This window comes from Meriones unguiculatus (assembly GCF_030254825.1).
Source record: "Meriones unguiculatus strain TT.TT164.6M chromosome 13 unlocalized genomic scaffold, Bangor_MerUng_6.1 Chr13_unordered_Scaffold_33, whole genome shotgun sequence".
Lineage (NCBI taxonomy): Eukaryota > Metazoa > Chordata > Mammalia > Rodentia > Muridae > Meriones > Meriones unguiculatus.
In genome coordinates this window covers 5654294-5680755 of record NW_026843645.1, presented here as the reverse complement: position 1 = coordinate 5680755, position 26462 = coordinate 5654294, and the positions used below count along the sequence as shown (strand labels likewise).

At 40.1% G+C, this 26462-nt stretch overlaps 1 protein-coding gene and 1 pseudogene across 1 annotated transcript in view; one reads left to right on the top strand and one right to left on the bottom strand.

The window, feature by feature from the left end:
• Window positions 1-26462, bottom strand: part of LOC132650792 (zinc finger protein 431-like) — a gene marked incomplete at its 3' end in the record, with an annotated part of 459955 nt that overhangs the window by 154163 nt on the left and 279330 nt on the right. The window lies entirely within an intron of this gene.
• LOC132650747 (zinc finger protein 431-like) overlaps window positions 18619-26462 on the top strand; it is a 52206-nt pseudogene continuing 44362 nt past the window's right edge.

Sequence of the window (26462 nt, the reverse complement as noted above, 5' to 3'; positions counted from 1 at the left end):
TGCTTCTGAGTTAAGCATTTGCTCAACTGGTCTTTGCCAAAGACAGCTGGTGCTTTCTGTCACTTCCTGTTGACAATGACTGTGTTCTAGACTGACTAGTTTCTCTTTTGTGACATCATGAGGCTTGGGAAGGCAGGAGCCTCTGACTTTCTGATTGTCATCTGCCTGCCTCTTAGCACAAGGTAAGGCACAGAGAATGCACTGGCAAAAGCTTATGAAATGGATAGATCTATGCAATGATTCCTGAGTCCTCTCTTTCCTAATTCTTTACACTCCTTAGCACAGGCCCCTGCTCACCACAGGTTTCTCCTAAGAGCTTGGAAATGGAAGTTCACTTTGAAAGCAGTTCTAATTGTTTGTCCGGTTAAACCTTCAGCTGATCCAGAGCAACTGGCTGCATGTTTGGACACTTTGTACACACGGTGTTTTTGTGATCTGTAACATTTCCTTTCAGATTAAGTACATAACTGAAAGAGTCAGCACATCCAGAGTAGCTAGGATCCTAGGTTGCAGCTTTTCCCACTCTCCATTGGTGTAATTCAAACTATGACTTCCACAGACCCTGACTTTCCTCTATCCAGAAAGATGGAACAAGTTGTGGGTGGATGAGATTGGACCTAAGGATTTTTTTAATTTAGGTCTGGAGAGATGATTTCATGTACTATGTTGCTCTTGAGGAGAACCTGCATTTAGTTCCTAGCATCCACACCAGGAGGCCCATGACTGCCTGTGACTCAGCTCCAAGGGGTTTACTGCCCTCTTGTGGACTCCCCAAGCACCTGCATGCGCATGTACATACTCCACCTCCATTAAAAATAATATAAATTAAAAATAAGGTTTTGGATCACCTTTATGGAGAATGTGAAACAAAATAAAATTTTCATTTGTAAGAATTACATATCAAATTAATCAGACCCAAAGTCTAAACAATTTAATGAACTTATACACAGTTGGGACTGGCATTAAAAGTAGAAGCTGGTTTAACCTACTAAAATCTCTACACCTAAAGAAACTAATCAATAGGGAGTACTCTTGCTAAAATGCTCAATCCCTATTCAGAAAGGCACAGAGAATGGACATCAAAAGAAGGTAAAAAGAGGGAACAAGTCAGGAGCCTGACACAGAGGACCTCAGAAAGGCTCTGCCCTGCAGACTATCAATGCAAATGCTGAGACTTATGGGCAACCTTTGGGCAGAGTGCCGGGAATCTTAGGAAGGAAGTGGGAAACAGTAAGATCTGGAGATGACAGGAACTCCATAAGTAGAGTAACAGAACAAAAAAAAATCTGAGCATAGGTGTCTTTCCAGAGACTCATATTCCAACCAAAGATCATTCATGGAGATAACCTAAGACCCCTGCACAAATGTAGCCCATGGCAGTTCAGTATCCAAGTGGGTTCCATTATAATAGAACAGGGACTGTCTCTGACGTGAACTGATTGGCCTGCTCTTTAATTACCTCCCCCTGAGGGGGAAGCAGCATTACCAGGCCACAGAAGAAGACAATGCAGCCACTCCTTATGAGACCTAATTGACTAGGATCAGAAGGAAGGAAAAGAAGACCTCCCCTATCAGGTGGACTTGGGGAGGGGCATGCATGCAGAGGGTGGAGGAGGGGAGGGACTGGAACAGGAGGAGGGAGGGGACCACAGGGGGGATACAAAGTGAATAAAATGTAATTAATAAAGAATCATTTAAAAAAACTAAACAAAAAAGTAGAAGCTCTGGGGGCTGAAGAGATGGCTCAGAGGTTAAGAGCACTGGTTGCTCTTCCAAAGGCTCTAAGTTCAATTCCAGGCAACCATATGGTGGCTTACAACCATCTATAATGAGATCTGGTGCCCTCTTCTGGCATGCAGAGATACATGCATGCAGAACATTGTGAACATACGAATAAATACATAAGTCTTTTTTTTAAAGTAAAAGCTGTGAATGTTCTCAGTATATTTTACACTTTTAGCATGAAATCCATTTTATACATGTATCCGCCATCCAAACCAAAAAGTCCAGACAGGGTCTCATAATGTAGTTCTGGTTGGCCTGGAGCTTGCTTTGTAGACCAGCCTGGCCTTGAATTCACAGAGCTCCACTTGCCTCTATCTTCTGAGTTCAGGCATTAAAACCATAACACCACCATGCTCTGCTATGTTTTGATTTTTAAAGACAAAGATAGTGGCAAGCCATGAACTCCTAACCTTCCTGCTTCTACTTCCTAAATGTTGGAATTATAGCTATGAACTAACCCATACTTCGTGCTTTTCCTGCTGTGGGCTGAACCCAGAGCTTTGTTCATGCCAGGACAACACTGTACTGGCCATGCTCCAGCTCTACCCATAAGAAAACAAAAACAAGGGGAGGGGCAAGATGGCGGCGCCGGGAGGACTCTCATTCTGAGCAGCAGCACAGCAGGATCAGCACAGTGAACAGCAATCAGAACTCTCGGCCATAAAACACAGTCATTGTGTTTCCCAGGTGAGAGGATACCCCACGGTGGGGGATTCAATCAGCTTTTAACTCACCCGGCTAAACCGCGGAAGAGATCCCGGTTCCGCCAGATGCTTGGCTGCCGGCCGCCAGCCCCAGCCCCAGCCCAGAGCCACAAGCCAGTGTCTCTGGTCACGGTCCCAGACTGAACCTTGGGCACCACACTATCAGAGACTGGAATTTTCAGTCGAGAGATAACCCCAGGGTACAGGAAACGATTGGGACCGGCCTTAGGTCACCCAGACATCCCCTGGAAAAGACTCGGGCGGGTTCCACGGGCACCCCAGGAGCCAGCCCGGAGCCAGAGCCGGGGACCCAGGTTCCGGCACAGAGCCCTGCCTGCCTGCGCGCCTGATTCGCCGCCAGAGATAGAAACGGCGGGTCTGATCTCAGAGCACTCAGCTCACCCCCAACCTGAAAAGGTCCCCGGAAAATTACCCAGCTTAGGGAGCCACTCAGACTCCCAAAAGCCACAAAGGCAGACACAGGCAGTTTCTGCGCACCAGACAGCTGGCAGAGACTGAGCCGCCATCACATAGCTGTGCTCCAGGCACAGGCAAATTTCTGTGGCCAGCCAGCTGGCGGACACTGAGCAGTGTGCACCAGGGCAAAAAAAGACACTAGGAGTCCGTGTCTCCAGAGAATCCACAGGGAAGGAAGCAAACTGTACTGATCTAAATCACCCAATCTTTCCCTAGAAAAAGTCTAGCAGTCTAGTGGGGCCGAGGCGCCAGCACTCAGCTGTGCTCCAGACACAAGCACAAACAGTTGAGGCGCGCCTGATGTCCAACTGGGTCACAGCAGCTGATCATTAAATTTGCAACAAGAAACCCAGAAACAGGGCAGCTGCCCTCAGGACTTCCCTGGGTGAGAGGAGAACCCTCTCGGCTAACAAAGACCACAGTTACCACTCAGGTCTATATCCCTGAGGTGAGCAACTCCTGAAAAAACACCAGCCATCCAGGGACTATACCCAAAAAGCTGAGAAGACATCCTTCAGGAAAATCCAGCTTTCTGCAAAGGGGATTCTCTCCACCACAGGATCCCTAGGAACCACCAGAAAATAACCCCAAACTCCTAAGATAACACAATGGGTAGAGGCCAGCGTAAAAGCTCAAGCAACAAAAGACAGAGCAATATGGCATCTCCAGAACCCAGTTACCCAGGGGCAAGTAGCCCTGGACACCCCACCATAACTGAAATCCAAGAAGATGACCTAACAAGTATGCTCATGAAGATGATAACAGAGGAAACAAATAAGATTCGTAAAGACATAGAGGAAGATAAACTCAAACAGAATATTGCCATCCGTAAAGAAATAGAGGAAGCTGCAGCCAAACAGTTTATGGCCTTTAGAAAGGAAATGCTTAAAACACTGAATGAAATGAAAGAAACAGAGTTGAAGGAACTAAAAGAAAAACAGGAAAATACAATCAGACAGGTGAAGGAAGTAAACAAAACAACTCAAGACCTGAAGATAGAATTGGAAAAATTAAAGAAAACACAAATGGAAGAAATAATGGAAAGGAAGAATCTAGGGAAGAAAACAGGAACTACAGAGGTAAGCATAACCAACAGACTACAAGAGATGGAAGAAAGAATCTCAGGTGTAGAAGATACAATGGAAGAAATCGATGTATCTGTCAAAGAAAATGTTAAATCTGAAAAATTCCTGACAAAGACCGTCCAAGAAATGCAAGACAATATGAAAAGACAAAACCTAAGAATAATAGGTATAGAGGAAAAAGAAGACTCCCTTCTCCAAGGCCCAGAAAATATTTTCAACAAAATCATTGAAGAAAATTTCCCCAAGCTAAAGGAGAGGCCAATTAGAATACATGAGGCCTACAGAACACCCAGCAAATTTGACCAAAAAAGAAAATCCTCCCGCCACATAATAATCAAAACAGTAAGTATACAGAACAAAAAAAAGAAAAAAATACTAAAAGCTGCAAGGGAAAAAGGCCAAGTAACATATAATGGCAAACCCATTAGAATCATACCTGACTTTTCAACAGAGACTATGAAAGCCAGAAGGGCCTGGACAGATATCATGCAGACCCTTAGAGAACACAGATGTCAGCCCAGGCTACTATACCCAGCAAAACTCTCAGTCCTCATAGATGGAGAAAACAAGATATTCAATGACAAAAACAAATTTCAACAATACCTACAAACAAATCCAGCATTACAGAAGACACTGGAAGGGAAAATACAACCCAAGAAAGCTAGCTACATTCAAGAAAACACAGGAAATAAATAACCTCACTTCAGTAAAACAAAAAGCAACCAAGCACACAACCTGATGACCACAGCCAACATCAAAATCAAGAGATCTAACAGCCACTGGTCATTAATCTCTCTCAACATCAATGGACTCAACTCTCCAATAAAAAGACACAGATTAACAGAATGGATACGTAAACAAAACCCAGCAATCTGTTGCATACAAGAAACACACCTAAGACACAAAGATAGACATTACCTGAGGGTAAAGGGTTGGAAGACGACTTTCCAAGCAAACGGACCCAAGAAGCAAGCAGGAGTAGCCATTCTAATATCTGATAAAATAGACTTTCAACCAAAATTAATCAAAAGAGATGGGGAAGGACACTTCATACTCATCAAGGGAAAATTCCACCAGGAAGACATCACAATCCTGAACATCTATGCCCCAAATACAAGGGCACCCACATTTGTGAAAGAAACATTGATAAAATTTAAAGCACATATAGATCCACACACATTAATAGTGGGAGACTTCAACAGCCCACTCTCAACAAAGGACAGGTCAACCAAACAGAAATTAAACAAAGAAACAATGTCTCTGACAGAGGTCATGAATCAAATGGACCTAACAGACACTTACAGAACTTTACACCCAAACACAAAAGAATTTACCTTCTTCTCAGCACCTCATGGAACCTTCTCCAAAATAGACCACATAGTGGGTCACAAAGCGAGCCTCAACAGATACAAGAAGATTGAAATAATCCCATGTATCTTGTCTGATCACCATGGAATAAAGCTGGACCTCAACAATAACAGAAATAACAAAAAGCCTACACACACATGGAAACTGAACAACTTGTTACTAAATGACAGCTGGGTCAGGGAAGAAATAAAGAAAGAAATTAAAGTCTTTCTAGAAATCAATGAAAATGAAGACACAACATACCCGAACTTATGGGACACAATGAAAGCAGTGCTAAGAGGAAAGTTCATAGCACTAAGTGCCTTCAAGAAGAAATTCGAGACAGCTCATTCAAGCACCCTAATGGCTCACTTAAAAACCCTAGAAAAAGAAGAAGCAGACACACCAAGAAGGAGTAGACGGCTGGAAATAATCAAACTCAGGGCTGAAATCAATCAATTAGAAACAAATAAAACAATTCAAAGAATCAATGAAACCAAGAGCTGGTTCTTTGAGAAAATCAACAAGATCGACAAACCCTTAGCCAGGCTAACTAAAAGGCAGAGAGACACCACCCAAATCAACAAAATCAGAAATGAAAAGGGGGATATAACTACAGACACTGAGGAAATCCAAACAATCATTAGGACTTACTTCAAAAGTCTATATGCCACAAAATTTGAAAATCTAAATGAAATGGACAATTTTCTTGATCGATTTGACTTACCAAAGCTGAACCAGGACCAGGTAAATCAACTAAATAGACCTATATCCCCCAAAGAAATAGAAGCGGTCATCAAAAGTCTCCCATCCAAAAAAAGCCCAGGACCAGATGGCTTCAGCGCAGAATTCTACCAGACCTTCAAAGAAGAGCTAACACCAATTCTCTTCAAACTATTCCACAAAATAGAAACAGAAGGAATATTACCAAATTCATTCTATGAAGCCACAGTCACCTTGGTACCTAAACCTCACAAAGACTCAACAAAGAAAGAGAATTTCCAGCCAATCTCCCTTATGAACATTGATGCAAAAATACTTAATAAAATACTTGCAAACCGAATCCAAGAACACATCAAAGATATTATCCACTATGACCAAGTAGGCTTCATCCCAGGTATGCAGGGGTGGTTCAATATACGGAAATCCATCAATGTGATCCACCATATTAACAAACTGAAAGAAAAAAACCACATGATAATCTTCCTAGATGCTGAAAAAGCCTTTGACAAAATCCAACATCCATTCATGTTCAAAGTATTGGAAAGATCAGGGATACAAGGCACATATCTAAACATAGTAAAGGCGATATACAGCAAGCCTATAGCCAACATCAAACTGAATGGAGAGAAACTTACAGCAATCCCGCTGAAATCAGGGACAAGACAAGGCTGCCCACTCTCTCCATATCTCTTCAACATAGTGTTGGAAGTCCTTGCTAGAGCAATAAGACAGTTGAAGGAGATCAAGGGGATACAAATTGGAAAGGAAGAAGTCAAATTATCACTATTTGCAGATGATATGATAGTATACGTGAGTGACCCCAAAAACTCTACCAGGGAACTCCTACAGCTGATAAACACCTTCAGCAAAGTGGCAGGATACAAAATTAACTCAAAAAAATCAGTAGCCCTCCTGTATACAAAAGACAAAAGGGCTGAGAAAGAAATTAAGGAAACAACACCCTTCACAATAGCCACAAATGACATAAGGTACCTCGGAGTAACCCTAACCAAGGAAGTCAAAGACTTGTATGAAAAAAATTTCAAATCTCTGAAGAAAGAATTAGAAGAAGATATGAGAAGATGGAAAGTTCTCCCATGCTCATGGCTTGGTAGGATTAACATAGTAAAAATGGCCATCTTACCAAAAGCAATCTACAGATTCAATGCAATTCCCATCAAATTACCAACACAATTCTTTACAGACCTGGAAAGGAAAATTCTCAACTTCATATGGAATAACAAGAAACCCAGAATTGCTAAAACAATCCTCTACAATAAAAGATCTTCTGGAGGTATCTCCATCCCTGATCTTAAGTTGTACTATAGAGCAACAGTTTTAAAAACTGCATGGTACTGGCATAGAAAGAGAATGGTGGATCAATGGAACCGAACAGAGGACCCAGAAATAAACCCACACACTTATGGACACCTGATCTTTGACAAAGACGCCAAAACCATACAATGGAAAAAAGATAGCATCTTCAACAAATGGTGCTGGTCTAACTGGATGTCTACATGTAGAAAAATGAAAATAGATCCATACTTGTCACCCTGCACAAAACTGAAGTCCAAGTGGATCAAAGACCTCAACATAAAACCAGACACATTAAATCGGCTTGAAAAAAAAGTGGGAAATACCCTAGAACTCATTGGTACAGGGGGAAACTTCCTGAACAGAACACCAACAGCACAGGCTCTAAGAGCAACAACCAATAAATGGGACCTCATGAAACTGAAAAGCTTCTGTAAAGCAAAGGACACCGTCATCAAAACAAAGCGACCACCTACAGATTGGGAAAGAATCTTCACCAACCCTTTATCTGACAGAGGACTCATATCCAGTATATATAAAGAACTAAAGAAGCTGAAAAGCAGCAAACCAAGTAATCCACTTAAAAAATGGGGAACAGAGCTAAACAGAGAATTCTCTGTAGAGGAATACCGAATGGCAGAGAAGCACTTAAAGAAATGCTCAACCTCATTAGCCATTAGGGAAATGCAAATCAAAACAACCCTGAGATTTCACCTTACACCCATGAGAATGGCCAAGATCAAAAACTCAAGTGACAACACATGCTGGAGAGGTTGTGGAGAAAGGGGAACCCTTCTCCACTGCTGGTGGGAATGTAAACTTGTACAACCACTCTGGAAATCAATCTGGCACTTTCTCAGACAACTAGGAATAGCGCTTCCTCAAGATCCAGCCATACCACTCCTGGGCATATATCCAAAAGAGGCTCAAGTACACAAAAAGGACATTTGCTCAACCATGTTTGTAGCAGCTTTATTTGTAATAGCCAGAAGCTGGAAACAACCCAGATGCCCCTCAATTGAAGAATGGATGCAGAAATTGTGGTACATCTACACAATGGAATATTACTCAGCAATGAAAAATAAGGAAATCATGAAATTTGCAGGTAAATGGTGGGATCTGGAAAGGATCATCCTGAGTGAGTTGTCTCAGAAGCAAAAAGACACACATGGTATATACTCACTCATATAGACATACAACATAGGACAAACCCACTAAAACCTGTGCATCTAAAGAAACTAAGCAAGAGAGAGGACCCTAACTAAAACGTCCAATCCCCATCCAGAAAGGCAAAGAGGATGGACATCAGAAGAAGAAGAAAACAGGAAACAACCTAGGAACCTACCACAGAGGGCCTCTGAAAGCCTCTGCCCTTCAGACTATCAAAGCAGATGCTGAGCCTGATGGGCAACTGTTGGGCAGAGTGAACGGAATTTTAGGTAAGAACTGGGAAATAGTAAGAGCTGGAGAAGACAGGGTCTCCACAAGGAGAGCAACAGAACAAGAAAATTTGAACATAGGGAACTTCCCAGAGACTCATACTCCAACCAAGGACTATTCATGGAGATAACCTAGAACCCCTGCACAGATGTAGACCAGGGCAGTTCAGAGTCCAATTGGGTTACATAGTAATGTGAAGAGGGACTGCCTCTGACATACTCTGATTGGCCTGCTCTTTGATCACCTCCCTCTGGGGGGGGGCAGCCTTACCAGGCCACAGTAAAGGACAATACAGCCACTTTTGATGTGAACTGACATACTAAGATCAGAAAGGAGAGGAGAACCTCCCCTATTAGTGGACTTGGGGAGTGGCATGCAAGCAGAGGGAGGAGGGAGGGTGGGATTGGGATGGGAGGAGGGAGGGGCTTATGGGGGGATGCAGAATGAATAAAGTGTAATTGATGAAAAATTTAAGAAAAAAGGGAAAAAAATAATTTAAGAACCTTAAATGACTTTCAAAATTGGAGGAAAACATGGAGTTAGTCAATTGGCATGGAGCACGTCTCGCCCCTGGGGGCAATGGTCTCCTGAACCTACTCAGACCTCGGACACCACCACTGCTAGTTCTAGAACTGACGCAGGATGTTCCAACGAGGGGTTAAGGCTTCTCATAATATTTCCTATAAGCCCACGCCTGTTTGTTTATATCCCCCATTTTTATTCATTATTAGCCAGATAGAGCCAAGTAATTGTGGTAATGATACTTGCTTTTTTGCCCAATGCTGGAATGCTAGTAAAGTTAGGTATGCCCTGGTTACTCGCATGCCTCACTGGGTGCCTATGCCCATTGATGCCCCTCACGCTATGACTCTCTTCAGACAGAAAAGGGATCTTGGAACTACAGCCACCATTGTTACTACCATCTCATTGACGGCTGTTGGAGCTACCACCAGGGCATTAGCCATGAGTCATACTGGGCAGACTGCTCAGACCCTGAATAATCATTTAGCCAATGTAGCTCATGCCTTAGTTGTACATAAAAGAATTAATGCTCAACTAAAAGGAAGCTTGATGGTGTTCAATCAGAGGATTGACCTCTTGCAGGAGCAAATTGATACCCTATGGCAAATCGCTCAACCTGGCTGTCAATGAAAGTATGCTGGACTTTGTGTCACTAGCATACAACATGAGAATTTTTCCTGCGCTGCAAATCTGTCTAAACAATTGTCAAGCTATATTTTAGGTAATTGGACTGGAGAATTCGATACTACGATGGAGCAGCTGAGAGTGGCCATTGTCACAGTAAATTCTACCGGAGTGGACGCAGGACTAGCCACAGGATTATCAACATGGATTGCTGCAGCCATGAATCATCTGAAGGAATGGGCGGGCATGGGAGTGTTAGCAGGCCTTCTGGTGTTGGTCTCCTTGGTTTGCCTGTGGTATATATGCAAGATTAGAGTCTCACAACAGTGTGATGCAGCCATGATCATTCAGGCCTTTACAGCCATTGAAGCAGGACATTCTCCCCAAGCATGGTTGGATACCATAAAAAGCTAAAATGATACGCTCAGGATGCGAGGCTAAGCACTGCACTCAGGGTCAGCCGCTTTGGACCCAGAGAAGAGCATGTCTGATTGCATGCAGGTTGATGCCCCAGGTCCCGCCTCTGAGAAAAAGGTATCGGACGGGTCTGATGCTCTTTGGGTGGATGACACCTAAATGAACATCTGTACAAAGTCCCAATTTATTTCTAATATCAGAGATCAGACCTCTACTCTTGCCTGATGCGTCTAAAACAAAAAGGGGGAACTGTAGAGAGCTGCGGAATGCTATGCCTTAAAGATGGAGCTGGTTTCTGCCTTCCACCTTCCCGATGGTGAGTGCTCTCTGTCACGAACAACTCCACATTTGGCTAAGGCTGAGGATCTGGCTTGCTTCCATGTATGTGGACCTATCTGCATTGCCCCCGTGGCACGCCTGGGTTGACTACCCAGAGGCTATTTAAGCTGTGGGCTGGCTTTCCCCAGGGTCCGAGGATTGTTCAAGGTTTCTGAATAAACTGCATTGAAAAAAAAAATTCTTAATACAGTTCCTGATTTTATGATTTGATATATTCTCTCTCTCTTTTAGTTAGTTTTGACTAGAGTTTGTCCGTCTTGTTGATTTTTCTCAAAAATCCAAAACTTTATTTCATGGATTCTTTCTCTATTTTTTTTATTTTTTACCTAAATTTTATAATTTCTTGATGTCTACTCCTTTTGTGTGATTACATATTTTTGTTCTAGTCTTTTCACGTCTGCTGTTACCTTGATGGTATGAATCCTCTTTAATACCTTTATGTAGGCACTTTGTGCTATGAAGTTTCCTCTTAGCATCATTTTTTCATTCCTCATTATATTCCATGAGTTTTCATGTGATATGTATTTGTTTTCATTGAATTTTATACTCTTTAAATATTTTTTTCTGTTTGAAATCATTTTATTTCACTTGGTTGAAGGTTATTCACTTTCCATGAGTTTATAAGCTTTGTGTACTTTCTGATGCTATATATACATCCAGCTTTAAGCCATGGTGGTCTGATAGGATACAGGATATTATTTCAATTTACTCTAAGGACTTACATTGTGTCTGAGTATGTGGTCAATTATAGAGGATGTTTCATGAAATGATGAAGATATATTCCTTTATGTTTCTGTAAAAAGTTTTGTAATTTTCAGATAGTTACTCCCTGCTCTGGTAATATAGCTGAGCTCAGGTGGTGACATATTGCCTGACTCTTCTTGAATCTATTCCTAAACTGGTGTCTAGGCATCTGGGTTTGGGGCAATTATAGGACTAACTGCTGATTTGATGTGTGGCAGTTTTTTTCTTGGGGTTCTGTTAGCACTCTGAAGTTTCAGAAAGTGTGTTGGATGAGTGTTGCTATTTAATGGCCTGCTTGGCTAGTGTATTCATGGTGTTATGTTTTCAGGATGGTATGGAGGGAAAGGAGCCACATGTGTTCAGTTAGAGCACTAGGGAAGATTCTTATAATTGGGTTTCAATTAACAAAGATATTGGGGAAGATCCCCAGTATACCACCTTAGACTCCATGCAAGCATATGCTATTGTGCTGATCCAAATCCAGCCTTATGTTTTAATATTTGCCAGAGAGTATATTCTTTGTCTTGGGATGTCATGTACTCATGACACTAATACTGTCTGAGACTTCTGTGTCATTGAATTGCAAGTGTGTAACATTCTTCCTACCTCTTGTGTTTGTTTTGAGTTTTTAAATGAGGTAATACAAGTAGTATTTTTCCTGTATGTGTGACTATGTACCTCTTGTGTACCTGGTCCTCACAATAGTCAGCCAACTGCCTCAGAACTTCAGAATGTGGAGTAATGGGTAGTTGTGAGCCTGAATGTAAGCACTGAATATTGAGCCCAGTTATTAGCAAGACCAACAAGAGCTTTTCATTGCTGATCCACCTCAACTGCCTTATGTTGCTCATTTATGACCAGCTATTCCAGTACTAATGTTTTCATCTGTCCTTTTGTACCTGTTTGAACACACATTCACTTTTAGTAAGCTCTCGTTAATATTAGAGTTTAAACTGGGACACTTCAGGTTTCTGGAAGATAGATACAGAAATGTATTTAATATATAATTCTTTGAAGGAACTTCAGAAATACCATGGAGTTCTTTGTATCTTTCTTAATTGAATGATTTTTGCAGCAGATAAAGGCCTTAACTTTACCTCATCTGGATGTCATGAAATTTGTTTTGGAGGCCAGACAGGCTTGCAGCACAATGAAATACACATACCTCTGCTTCCTGACTACTGGAATTAAAGTCATGAGCCAATACATCCTGCTTGTCCATAATTATTGTAGTTAGTAATTGTGCATATAATTTCTCTGATCTGCGGTCTGTACTGTTAATCAACATCCATGACTTGCTTACTTTATGTTTGTTAATTGACATTTTTCTTGTAAGGCTAAATTCTATTGAAACGGTGCCTAATGAGATGAACCTCCTCATTTAGTTTACTTCTAAAATGACCAGGTGAGTACATCAGAACTTCTCTGTCAGGAGATAAGTCAGGGAAGAACCAGAACCAGAATTATATGAATATATTGTTAATTAAGTATACTTTTACATTGTTGCCACTATTGTGCTTTCACTTATACCCATATTTGGAATAATTTAGAGTTCTATCACCTATGATGATGTGAATGTGTACTTCACTCGGGAAGAGTGGGCTTTGCTGGATCCTTCCCAGAAGAGTCTCTACAAAGATGTGATGATAGACACCTACAAGCACCTTACAGCCATAGGTAAGACAGTGAATTTTCTTTGATTATTAAGGTAAAGGGGACATCTGTTGTTGATTTTTCTCAATGATGCTCTTATGTAATTTCAATTGGAATGAGGAAGAGTAAATCAATCATGTTTCTAAAGTTCACTGAAAAGAGAAAGTTAAATTTTCCCTAATTTTCAATAAAATATCAACTCTTTCTGGTATATATTTTAGGCTACAATTGGGAAGACCAGAATATTGAAGAACAGTGTCAAAGTTCGAGAAGTTATGTAAGGTAATTATCTCATGGAAGCTGATATAAATATGCCTGTGAAAAATTTTCAATGTGTCCCAGGAGTTTTAAAGAAAATCAATAGTGTAAAGATCCAATATTCTAGAGTATTAAGGAATATTAAATTCTCCCAAACTCATGTTCCTCAATGTAAGCTATGTTATTTTGTTTTCAAGGCAGTTTGATAAGAATCAAGACAGTGAAACCTTTGCTAAACAGATATTACTGTAAAAAGGACTTTTATTCAAGCTAGGAATCATGGTCTCCAAAGATTACTGCCCCTCTGTGTGCTACCCTAGGCCTGGGCAGGGCAGATTCTAGGTTCCATATAACCTACCTTAGGCCTAGGAGTTTTTTGGCTTCTGAGAATTACTGCTTAATAGACACACCCTATCTTGTTCTTTCTGATCTCATAGATGGCTGATTCATTTCAGCTTTTCTGGCTCAAACTCCTCTCCTAGCTTCTTTATTAAATCTGGCTTTTCTGCTGTCACCTAATTGCTTTGTATAGTCTCAAACTAACTCCATCTGTCTTTTCTAATCTTCAGGTTCTATTTTATTCTCTGGCTCATTTGATCTTGACCTCAGTTCTCTCCTTCCAACCTGTCTTTCTATTACTATCCCAGTAAAACTCCCTCCTCTCTCCATGTAGTACCCCTTAAGAATCTCATTTCCATTCTTGTCTTGTGAGAGATGCATGTATCCTATTCTGCCAAATATTTTTCTGATTGTGTCGGCTTTTGTGCCACTACTTTTTCTTCTAACTGATTTAGTGTGTCTGGTTTTATGTTGATATCTTTGATGTACTTGGACTTTCGTTTTTTGTAGAGTGAGTAGTATGGATCTATTTGCATTTTCCTGCAGGTAGATATCCAGTGAGACCAGCACCATTTGTTGAAGGTGCTGGTCTTTTTTACATTGTATGCTTTTGGATTCTTTGTCAAAAATCAAGTGACTATAGGTGTGTGGGTATTTTTCTGAGTCTTCCATTTGGTTACATTGATCGACTATTCTGATCTTATGCCAATATCATGTAGTTTTTATTACTATGGCTGTGTTGTATAGCATGAGATCAAGGATGGTGATACTTACAGATGAACTGTTGTTGTATAGGATCATTTGGGCAATTTTGTTTTTTTTTTTTTCTTTTTCCATATGTAGTTGAGAATTGTTCTTTGCAGGTCTTCAAAGATTGATGTTGCTATTTTGAAGGGAAATGCTTTGAATCTGTAGATTGCTTTTAGCAGGATGTCCATTTTCAGTATGTTAATCCTATGCATCCATGAGCATGGAAGGTCGTTCCATCTTCTGATATCCTCTTCAATTTATTTCTTCAGGAACTTGTAGTTGTTTTTCTTTTCAAAGTGGTCTTTCACTTGCTTGGTTAGAGTCATACCAAGGTACTTCATGTCATTAGTAAATGGTGGTGTTTCCCTAATTTCTTTCTCAACCCTTTTGTCTTTGGTATATAGGAGGGCTTCTGATTATTTTAACTTAATTTTGTATCCAGCCACTTTGCTGAAGGAGTTCTCTAGTGGAATTTTTGGGGTCACTCATGTGTACTATCATATCATCTGTGATTAGCAATACTTTGACTTCTTCCCTTCTTATTTGTATCCTCTTCTCTCCTTTAGTTTTCTTATTGCTCTGGCTAGGACTTCAAGTACAGTGTTGAACAAGTATGGAGTGGGTAACCTTGCCTTGTTCCTGTTTTCAGTAGGATTGATTGGAGTTTCTCTGCTTTTATTTTGATGTTGGCTCTAGGCCTGCTGTATATTGTCTTCACTATGTTTAGGTATGTGCCTGTATTCCTGATCTCTCCAAGAGTTTAAATTTGAATGGGTGTTGGATTTTTGTCAAATGCTTTTTCAGCATCTAAGGAGATGATGAGGTGGTTTTTCTCATCCAGTTCGTTTATATGTGAATTTCATTGATGGATTTCCATATATTGAACCACCCTCCATGCCTGGGATAAAGCCTATTAGGTCTTGGTGTATGATATATTTTATGTGTTCTTGGATTTGGCTTGAAATTTTTGATTATTTTTGCATCAATGTTCAGGAGAGATAGGGCTGAAATTCCCTTTTTTTGGTTGCATCTTTGAGTGATTTAGGGATCAAGGTGACTGTGGCTTCATAGAATGAGTTTGGTAATGTTCTTTCTGTTTCTATTTTGTGGAATAGTTTGAAGAGAAATGGAGTGAACTCTTCTTTGAAGGTCTGGTAGAATTCTTTGCTGAAACCATCTGGTCCTTGGCATTTTTTGGAAGGGAGACTTTTGATGACTGCTTCTATTTCCTTGGGGGATATAGGACTATTCAATCTATTACCTTATCTTGACTTAATTTTGGTAAATGGAATCTACAAGAAAAGTGTCCATTTTATTTAGATTTTCAAATTTTGTGGTGTATATACTTTTGTAGTAAGACCTAATGATTGTTTGGATGTCCTCAGTGTCTCTTGTTATGTCCTCCCTTTCATTTATGATTTTGCTAATTTGTATAGTTTCTCTCTGCCTTTTAGTTAGTTAGCTAAGGGTTTACCTCTTTTGTTGATTTTCTCATATATCCAGATCTTGGTTTCTTTGATTCTTTGAATTGTTTTTTGGAGAGCTGATTCCATTGATGTTGATAAACAATAGTGACCAATGAATGTTAGTTTCTCTTCTTGTGGAGTTGGGGGTGTTACTGTGCTGTTTTGCATGTTTTCTTTTAATTTTTTGTTGTGCAGTTATCTATATCATATGTTTTCTTGTGTGTAGTTCTTTTCATTGGATTGGTGTTTTCCTTCTAGCATCTCCTGTAAGGCTGGGTTGCTGTGTAGCTATGTTTAAGTTTAGTTTGTCATGGAATATTTTCTTTTCTCCATCTATGTTGATCAAAAGCCTCATTGGGAATAGTAGTGGAGGCTGGTATTTGTGATCCCTTAAATTATGCGTGACATCTGTCCAGGCCATACTGGCTCTCTTAGTTTCTGTTGAGAAGTTTGGTGTGATTCTGATAGGTTTCCTTTTATTTGTTACTTGGCCTTTTTCCCTTTCTGCTCTTAATGTCTTTTCTTCCTACCATTTACCTGCATATATCATGATTTTTTTGTTTCTTATTGCTGAGTAATATTCCATTGTGTAGGTATACCACAATTTTTGCTTCCCTTCCTCCACTCAGGGGCATCTGGGCTATTTCCAGCTTCTGGCTATTACAAATAAGGCTGCTACAAAAATTGTTTAGCAAATGTCCTTATTGTGTACTTGAGCCTCATTTGAATATATGCCTAAGAGTGGTATATCTGGATCTTGAGGAAGTGCTATTTCTAGTTGTCTGAGAAAGTGCCAGATTGCTCTCCAGAGTGGTTGTACAAGTTTACATTCCCACCAGCAGTAGAGGCGGGTTCCCCTTTCTCCACAACCTCTCCAGCATGTGTTGTCTCTTGAGTTTTTGATCTTAGCCACTCTGATACGTGTAAGGTGAAATTTTAGGGTCTTTTTAATATGCATTTCCTTAAAGGCTAGTGAGGATTAACTTTTTTAAGTATTTCTCTGCCATTCAATATTCCTCTATTCAGAATTCTCTGTTTAGTACTGTACTCCATTTTTTAAGTGGATTACTTGATTTTTTGCTGTTTAACTTCCTTAGTTCTTTATATAGATTTTGTCCTTCCATGTTGAGAACACTGTCCCAAGAATACCAATGTTGTCCACAGTGGGTGTGTGGGTGGGAGGGATCTGATGTCTGGCTGCTAGAGTACAGAGACCCTGGATGTGGGGCTCTGCAGGCACTCATTTGAAGGCATACCCATTCTCTCTTTGGTCTAATGAGAGAACACAGGGTTTCCCCCTGTTTCCTACTCTCAGATGTGTCCCTGCTGGGGCAAATGTGGGTATAGGAGCTCTATCAGCTCAGTGGTGCTGCAGCTGCAAAACTTGGAAGATGGTAAAACAGTCCACTGGGAGTCCAGCCACAGCTGCAGAAGTGGGAGGCAGGTACAGATGTCTGATGGGAAGCCTTGTGGAGACCCTACACCAGACTGCAGTCCTGGGTGGACTGTACAGCCAGCTTCCCTCCACTTAGGATCTGGGAACCTGGTACAGTCACTTGCTGGGAGGCTCTGAAAGGCCAATACAGTTGCTTGTAGACCTGGGACATGGAAGGCTGGTATAGCCAGCAACTGCCGCTGAGGACTTAGGAGGCCTGCCCCTGCTGACTTAGTCAGGAAGCAGGGAGTGCTCTGCTAGGAGCTGCGGGGCACTGTGGGCTGCCTCGGCTAAGGAGAAGGGAGACCTGAGAAGGGAAAGTGCAGAGGGATCGATTGTTCCCACTCTCAGTCCCCAGAGGAGTCCTTGGATGACATTGAACTAAATGGTCTCAGCTCATGTGTTGTCCCCTCTTGCCAAGGAAGCTGCAATGTAGATGTTCTGGCTTCAGCTGCCCCTCCACTTACCAATTTCAGAGTTTCAGATCCTTGGCCTCTCAGATATGATGTACGCTGGTTGCCACCATCTTGGATCCCCCATTGTTCTTTTTTAAATAACTATTTTTGTCAAGTGTGATACAACTCACGTGGGCATACGGACATGGAAAATGGAAACATACCTCTCTTTCCCAGAACAAGTAGAAGATATGTAGTAGTCCTTATTTTGTGCAGACTTTCTGAATGTGGTGCCAGTTTATATTTAATTTATTGATCATTATTCAGTACTGAAGTATTAGTTAAAATGTTAAAGAGTGTTCATTGTCTCCCCAAAAGCAGTTATTATATTGTAGGTCTCCATCATTACATCTGTGTAAAGGTTCTTTTCAGAAGGATTCACAAAAGTTCAGTTTTCCTGAGCAGGCTTTTTCCAGATGAACATCATCACAGCCTATTGCATTGTAAACCTCATTATACTTATGTACAATAGAACACATGATAGTGACAACACTATAAATTAATATTTGCTCATGTGTTCATTCATTCATTATTAATAACAAATGAATCATAAACCTGTATCACATTCAGAAAGTTTAGTCAAAGCATGAGACTATTAATAAATTCAACTAATATAATTAGTTTTCCAACCTCATTGGAAATATAAACAATGAAATCACACTACAAAAAAATTCCTATGATTACTGGCCCGATGGAAATTGTTGTGTTCATTCTGTTTCACTTTACAAATTCAGTGTGGTTATGGATATAGGAAAATTTATGAATGCATTCACTGTGTTAAAGGTGAGTCCTCCTAGGTCCTTTTAAATATGTGAAAAACCACATATAGAAAAATGATGCTATAAGTTTCTTACCATCAAAGGTATCTTGGAAGGTACAAAACACCCATAGTCAAGGGGGAAACTATGAATGTAAACAACGTGATAAAAGTTTAAGATGTAACTTCATTTTACAATGAGAGCAAATTGCAAACTTAATTTACACCGATAAAAAGATTCATCAGTGTCATGTACATGGTAAAGCTTACATGTATACTTATTATCTTTGCAGGAATGAAAGAACACCTATATATGAAAATCCCTATGAATGTAACCACTGGGGTAAAGCCTTCACACATCCCACTAATCTATCGAGGCATAAAAGGAATCACACTGGAGAGAAACTCTACAAATATAATCAATGTGGTAAAGGCTTTTCACAACAGAGTCAACTCCACCTACATAGAAAAACACATGATGGAGAGAAACCCTATGAATGTAATGAGGGTGAGAAAGTCTTTTCCCAACATGGAAATCTCCAAATGCATAAAAGAACACAAACAGGAGAGAAACCATACCAATGTAATCAAAGTAATAAAGCCTTTGTATATTGCAGTGATCTCCAAAAGCATGAAAGAACTCATACAGGACAGCAGTCCTGTGACTATAATCATTGTTGTCAAGCCTTTTCACAACATGGTAGTCTCCAAATGCATAAAAGAACACATACTAGAGAGAAACTTTATGAATGTAACCAAAGGAGTAATGCCTTTTCATGCCCCAGTAGTCTCCAAAGGCATAAAAGAACACATACTGGAGAGAAACCCTACAAATGTAAAGAGTGTGGTAAAGCCTTTTCACACCACAGTAATCTCCAGGTGCATAAAAGAACACATACTGGAGAGAAACCCTACAAATGTAGTCAGTGCGGGAAAGCCTTTTCAAACACTAATATTCTCCAGGTGCACAAACGAACACATACTGAAGAGAAACCCTACAAATGTAATCAGTGTGGTAAAGCCTTTTCCCAATCCAGTGGTCTCCATGTGCATAAAAGAACACATACTGGAGAGAAACCCTACAAATGTAATCAGTGTGGGAAAGCCTTTTCACAACCCAGTAGTCTCGAAAAGCATAAAAGAACACATACTGGAGAGAAACCTACAAATGTAATCAGTGTGGTAAAGACTTTTCACACCCTGGTAGTCTCCATGTGCATAATAGAACACATACTGGAGAGAAACCCTATGAATGTAATCAGTGTGGTAAAGCCTTTTCACACTACAGTAATCTCCAGGTGCATAAAAGAACACATACTGGAGAGAAACCATACAAATGTAATCAGTGTGGTAAAGCCTTTTCACAACACGGACATCTCCAAGAGCATAAAAGAACACATACTGGAGAGAAACCCTATGAATATAATCAATGTGGTAAAGCATTTTCATGTTGGAACAGTCTCCAGAGGCATAAAAGAACACATACTGGAGAGAAACACTATGAATGTAATCAGTGTGGTAAAGCCTTTTCAGAAACCAGTAATCTCAAAGTACATAATAGAACACATAGTGGAGAGAAACCCTACAAATGTAATCAGTGTGGGAAAGCCTTTTCATGATACAATAGGCTCCAAGTGCACAAATGAACACATACTGGAGAGAAACCCTATGAATGTAATCAATGTGATACAGCCTTTGCAAGTTGTAGTGGTCTCCAGAGGCATAAAAGGAGTCATACTTCAGAGAAACCCTAAGAATGTACTCAATGTGGTAAAGCATTTGAATATTGCTGTGATCTCCAAAAGCATGAAAGATTTCATACTGGAGTGAAACTCTCTGCATATTACCAGTAAAGCCTTTGCATGCCACATTTTTTTTTTCAAAGCCAGGAATAAAATCATACTAGAGAGAAAACCTTATGAATGTATTTAGTATGATAAAAATCTTTGTTCATTTCTATAGGCTTCACTTTCATGAATGATTGATACTGAAGAGAAAGCTGATGAATGTGGTATAATTAGCCATTGACTGCATCTCACTACATAGCTTGATGTGATATGAATATGAATATATAATTTGATGTTCCATGATTCTGTATGTTTCTGCTAATTATCCGTTTGTCATTTCATCTTGAAGTACTATGTTCTATAGGAAATATATAAAAGGTTCTAGATAATGTAACAGCAAGGATAGTTACTTAAAAAGAACCACTTCTGGTGTGTGTGTGTGTGTGTGTGTGTGTAAGGTTCATGGGGTTTTCGACCATGGCAGATATGTACAGAGTGGGAGACAACTTTGTCCCATCTCCTTTGGCCATCGAAATATGATGATTGAGGTCTGGTTGCCTGCTTTAGACAACCTGAGGACAAGCTGCCTCCTACTGTATTCTCTGTATCTACTCAGCTATGGTGAGTCAATTCTCCAGTTCTTCCCTTCTTCTTTTGTCTTCTCAGACATGTGTACTTGTCAGTCAGAATACCAAGCAGGCCACCACTTTGTGGTCTCAAATAGGAGTTTAAATCTCCTCAGTCCCCACTCTGTCATCCCTGTAATCCCTCTGCCTAGCAGGAATAAGGATATTCTGAATAAACATTCCTATATCTCCCTTGGGTGAATATCTAGTCAATCAATGAACTCCATGAAATTCTGATTTCCTCTGGAATGTCATTGTTCAAAAGACCTATGCCTGTAGATGAGGTATTTTCTGCTCAATAACATTATGTCATTCTTTGAATACCTTGCAGAAGATAAGCTGAGCATGGGGGAGGAATTTACAGATGGGAAGTTTTTAATATGTGGCTTGGTTATATTACTAAGTTGTGTATCTCTTGCCTGCTGTCTAAACCTGTTAAACCTAAAGGATGAATTAGGTACCATATGTTGTACTTCACACCTGAGAAAAGCTGCTGAGGTGCCTTTTTGACAGAAGGGATCTGGCTTCCAGGTTCTCCCAGCATCCCTCAATCACTACCTTCTAAAAGACATGATTGGCATACTCAACCTCTAACATTAATTTTCCAGTCCTGTAGAATGGGCTTGCTATCTCCCAGAGGCTCTTCCCCATATAGCTAGATATTTTGTTTTCTTCTATATACTTTTCTTCTCTCACTCTTTCTTTCTGTGTTACTTCTCTCTCTTTCTGTTTAATCTCTGTGTGTTCTCTCTCTATTTCTTTTGCTCCCTTCCTCTCTCTGGCCACATTTATGTTTTCTGCATGGACCTTTAATGCAATTCCTTAAGAACCGGGAACCCTCTGAGAACTGTTTGCAATAAGCCTGCTTTTAAATGCATTATCATGTCTGCAATTACCAAATTTCACTTGTAGGAAGAAAGATAAAGTGAAAACTTATATATTCATCACTGCTCAAAATTAGTCACAATGAAGAAATATGTTAATATGTTTCCAGGTTTCGTTAATAATTTGTGTTTTAACCATTGCTTTTTTTTTTCTTTTTTACCTACCCCCTTATCGGTGGACTAGGGATGGTGCATATGGGAAGATGGGGAGTGGGTGAGAATGGGTTGATATGGAAGGGGATACAGCCAGGATACAAAATAAAGAAATTGTAAGAAATAAATAATTAAAGATGATTTCATTGTCAATCATTGATTTCTTTTTTTTTTGTTTGTTTGTTTTTTCATTTGAAAGAATAGTCTCACTCTGAGTCTCAGGCCTACCTGGAAGTTAGTATACATACTAGATCTGCTTACCTTGCCTTCTTAGTGTCTGCAGTATAGTTGGGCACGGTCTTCCTCAGTAACTCAGTTCTTTCAATGGGCTTATTGAGAATGAATCGCTGAGTTCAAATGGTCATAGTAGGAAAGACACACGCTCTTGTCTTAACTCCATTAAGAGAAAAAAAATCTTTGTTCAATTACAATTGTTTGGTTTAAAATCCTCTCCTATAATTATAAAGAAAAATGATTTTTTTTTCTTTAACATTGAGTTTTTATCACTCATCATAGTAAATCCGAGTTCTGTCCTTATTCAACAAAGAGTGAACAGGTGCCTCACAGACATAAGTATGTATACTTACGTGTAACCACTCATTACACTCATCTCAACATTCTACTAAGTCACTGAGGTTGAAACCACCTAAGCCAGGCTTGGTAACACAGGCCTATAGTAGTGGTGTTTAAAAAGAGGAGGCAGGAACTTGAAGATTTCAATGTCATCCTAGCAAATATCCAAGGTCAATGATATAATGGGAGGTCCATAATGGAAACGGAGACTGATTGGATAAGACCAATGTCCATAGTCCTCGCTACAGCCCCATAACATCCAGGCCATGCCAGCACCATGTGTTACCTAAGGAATTTGCCACCCCTTGCTTGCTAATGTTTCCTGTCCAAGACAGGTCAGGTCACTTCAGAGTTAGACTTATTTTGGGCATTGAAGATTAGAATACTCTTGGAAGTGGGAGAATTAGCCTCAGGCAGTGGTGAGTTCCTTATTTATATACCCTATGGAAAGGGTTAAGCACAAAAACCCTTACCCACACATGCCATATAAATGGACTAAGTTTTGTTTATATACATCGATCCATACTTATTCACACATTCTTTTTTAAGACATTGGAAGGAAAGAATTTGAAATGGGGTGGAGAAAGGACAAAAATAGGGGAAATGATGTAATATATTTTAATTAAAATCTGTAAAATTAAATTCAAATAAAAATTGGTTATAGAGGGCATAGGGGAACCCCCAGTTGGTACTACCTCAGATCATGCTAAGCTATGTAACATTGACAGCTAAAGCCAACGAGTACACACAGACAAGGTATAAGAATTTTTAACAATTTAAAACCAATGTATTAGCCATCTCAATCATCTTAGTAGGAAAACCACAAGCTAACACAGCTACAATTGAAAAATGCAGATATGCCAAGAAATGGGTTACTGACTTTTCAGGAACTGAGATTTTTTTTTTTCCCAGATAGAGAGGCATTCATCTCTAGAGTTTTCTCCAGACATGGGGCAGATCTGGGTGTTGTTATAGGAGACAGGTTCCATTTCAGGAATCACAAGCTAGGTAAGCATAAGCTGTAAATGCATCCCCAAGGGATCTGATGTCCTATTTGGCCTTTGCAGTTAAGACACACAGACAGGTGAATGCAAAACATCCAAATAAAAGAAACACATACAAAGCTTTAAAATGTTGCTTTCTAAGGGCTGATGAGATGGCTCTGTATTTAGGAAAACTCACTCAGGACTTCACAAAAGATAAGGCTGAATCCTATCTTCCATGGACACAGCCTCCCTGTTCTTCTGACTGAGAGATTCACACACAGACTGGGGCCCTTAGATACCTGTAACATATACATCTTCCAAGGGGCTCAACACAGTCCCAGACCTTTGGGTGATTGTTCTCTCTCTGTCTCTCACACACATACATACACATTCAAACATGCACATATCTCCATGAACTCCACCAGCACAGTGCCCTCACATGTCCCCATAACTCAGAAAATAGAAGATTGTGTGGTGACAACTCTTTCACCAGGTTGTCCTTCTCACCATATTCTTTTTGAAATGGAGCCATACTTAGACTCCAGAGAGTGACACACCCCATCCAATGATTCCATTATCTTTTAATTTTCCTCAGTCAGTTCCATTAGCTGAATACCAAGCTTTCAATTACATAAGCATATTGGGCCATCATCATTCAAATAATCATGTAACCTCTAGCCAACTTTTCATTGAGTCTATTTTCCACTGAATCTTCCTTACCTTAACCTCCATGACCTGTATATCTCTCGCCACTCCCTTCTTTCAGTACTTCCTGGAATAAAACATTAATCTCCATGTTAAACATAAAGTGGCTTTTGATATCGAGATTTCTTATATATTGTATATTGGTAAAAACAACAATACTTGGATTTTCTGACAATGACAAGCATATTTTGAGGGTACAAATTTTGTTCTTCCTTTCTTCTCTGTTGCTGTCATTAACTCCACTAATGGAAAATGACTCAGGTGATAAGTTGGCTTCTTTGGCTGATGCTGGCAGGCCCCAAACATTGAGGGAGCTCAGGAAAGAAACTCAGGCTATCAAATGAAGGCATGGATTATGGTGGAACACTTTTGTTGCTATGTTTTTTACAAGGTCACTGTCTACTTCTATGTAAATTTTCTTAACCAGCCCAGGCCACGTGTTGAGATAAATTTAGACCATCAGTGTCTGGGGTTTGCCACTGAATTCACAACCACTGTATTCACCCACAAACATAGCCACAAGTGAGTGTCATCTGGGGAACCCCCAGTTGGTACTACCTCAGATCATGCTAAGCTATGTAACATTGACAGCTAAAGCCAACGAGCACACACAGACAAGGTATAAGAATTTTTAACAATTTAAAACCAATGTATTAGCCATCTCAATCATCTTAGTAGGAAAACCACAAGCTAACACAGCAACAATTGAAAAACGCAGATATGCCAAGAAATGGGTTACTGACTTTTCAGGAACTGAGATTTTTTTTTTCCCAGACAGAGAGGCATTCATCTCTAGAGTTTTCTCCAGACATGGGGCAGATCAGAATAGCCTTCTATACGTCTCCTGTTAATCTCTGGTTTCTACAGATGCAGCTACACAGATGCTTGTAAGAAATAAGTGCTGTCTATGACATAAATGTGTTGCCTGATTTTCACTGCTTCATCTTTACCAGGCTGCTTTGCCTGGCCTGAGGATGAGGAGGAGTTCAGTCTTGATATGAATTGATGTGTCAGTGCTGGAAAGAGGCTCCCTTTTTTGAGGACAAGGGGAAGGACAAATAGGGTGAGAAGGAGCCATAGGAAGGAGAGGAGGGAGAGGACTGTGATTGGGATGTAAACTGAATACAAAAATTAAAAATAAATATAAAAAGAAATATCAACCACAAGTCTTTTCTCTCAAAGAGTGTAAAACTTGTATTTAACATATGGAATTCAAATCTCAACATGTCCTCCATCCAGCATAATATTCTTCCTTCCCAGGAACATGTCTGAATTCTAGTTGTTTGATGACCAGGATCAGTGACCTTTCTTTTCCTGGAGCAATGTCTTCCTTCCCCTTCCTCCTTCTTTCCATATGCACCAGTTCCTTTCATACTCACATTGTGAAGGAGATTATGAGCTCTGACCACAAATTTTGAAGAAAAAACTCAGTCACCATCACATTCCTTAGGATAAAACAAAGTGCATTTGCTATTGAGGAACTGTTCTTCTCCCAAATAGGTAAGTTCTCTTTTAACAAGCACATCCTCCTGATGAAGTGAAAAGGTAGTCTTGTCCAGGCAATTATTTGTAGCAATTCATAATTTATTGTGAGAAGGTAAGTCAGTTAAGGAAACACCTGAATCATCCTCTGAAGATAAATGCCTCCCACCAGCTTCTGTAATGGCCTTGTACCTTGAGAATTCTCCATCTGAGTAAAGGAACCCCTGGGGTGCAGGTCTTGAGACATTACAGTGACTGTGGTCCAAGGAAATTAGCAGGGACGCAAGAACCATCTGTGCATACACCAAAATTAAGAAATGCTGTGGGGAACCAAAAAGTCCTGTTTTGGTAATTGGGTCATCTCAGGGTTGAGACATATGTGCTTCATATGAAATTTGGGTGCAAGAAATCTTATAAAAAGACATTCAGCAAAATGTAAACCAACATGGGTGAGCCACCAAGGCAGAGATAGCTCTAGAGAAAAAGAAAGTAGAAACAAACTGAAGAGAGAAATCATTTCTTGTTGGCACAGGGGAGCCAACTCCTCCTGCTCTGTGACAGGCTTCCTTCATCTCCCCTGACCTATGCTGACTAGGGAGAGATTGAACACTGCAAGTTTTCCAACGTAGGTT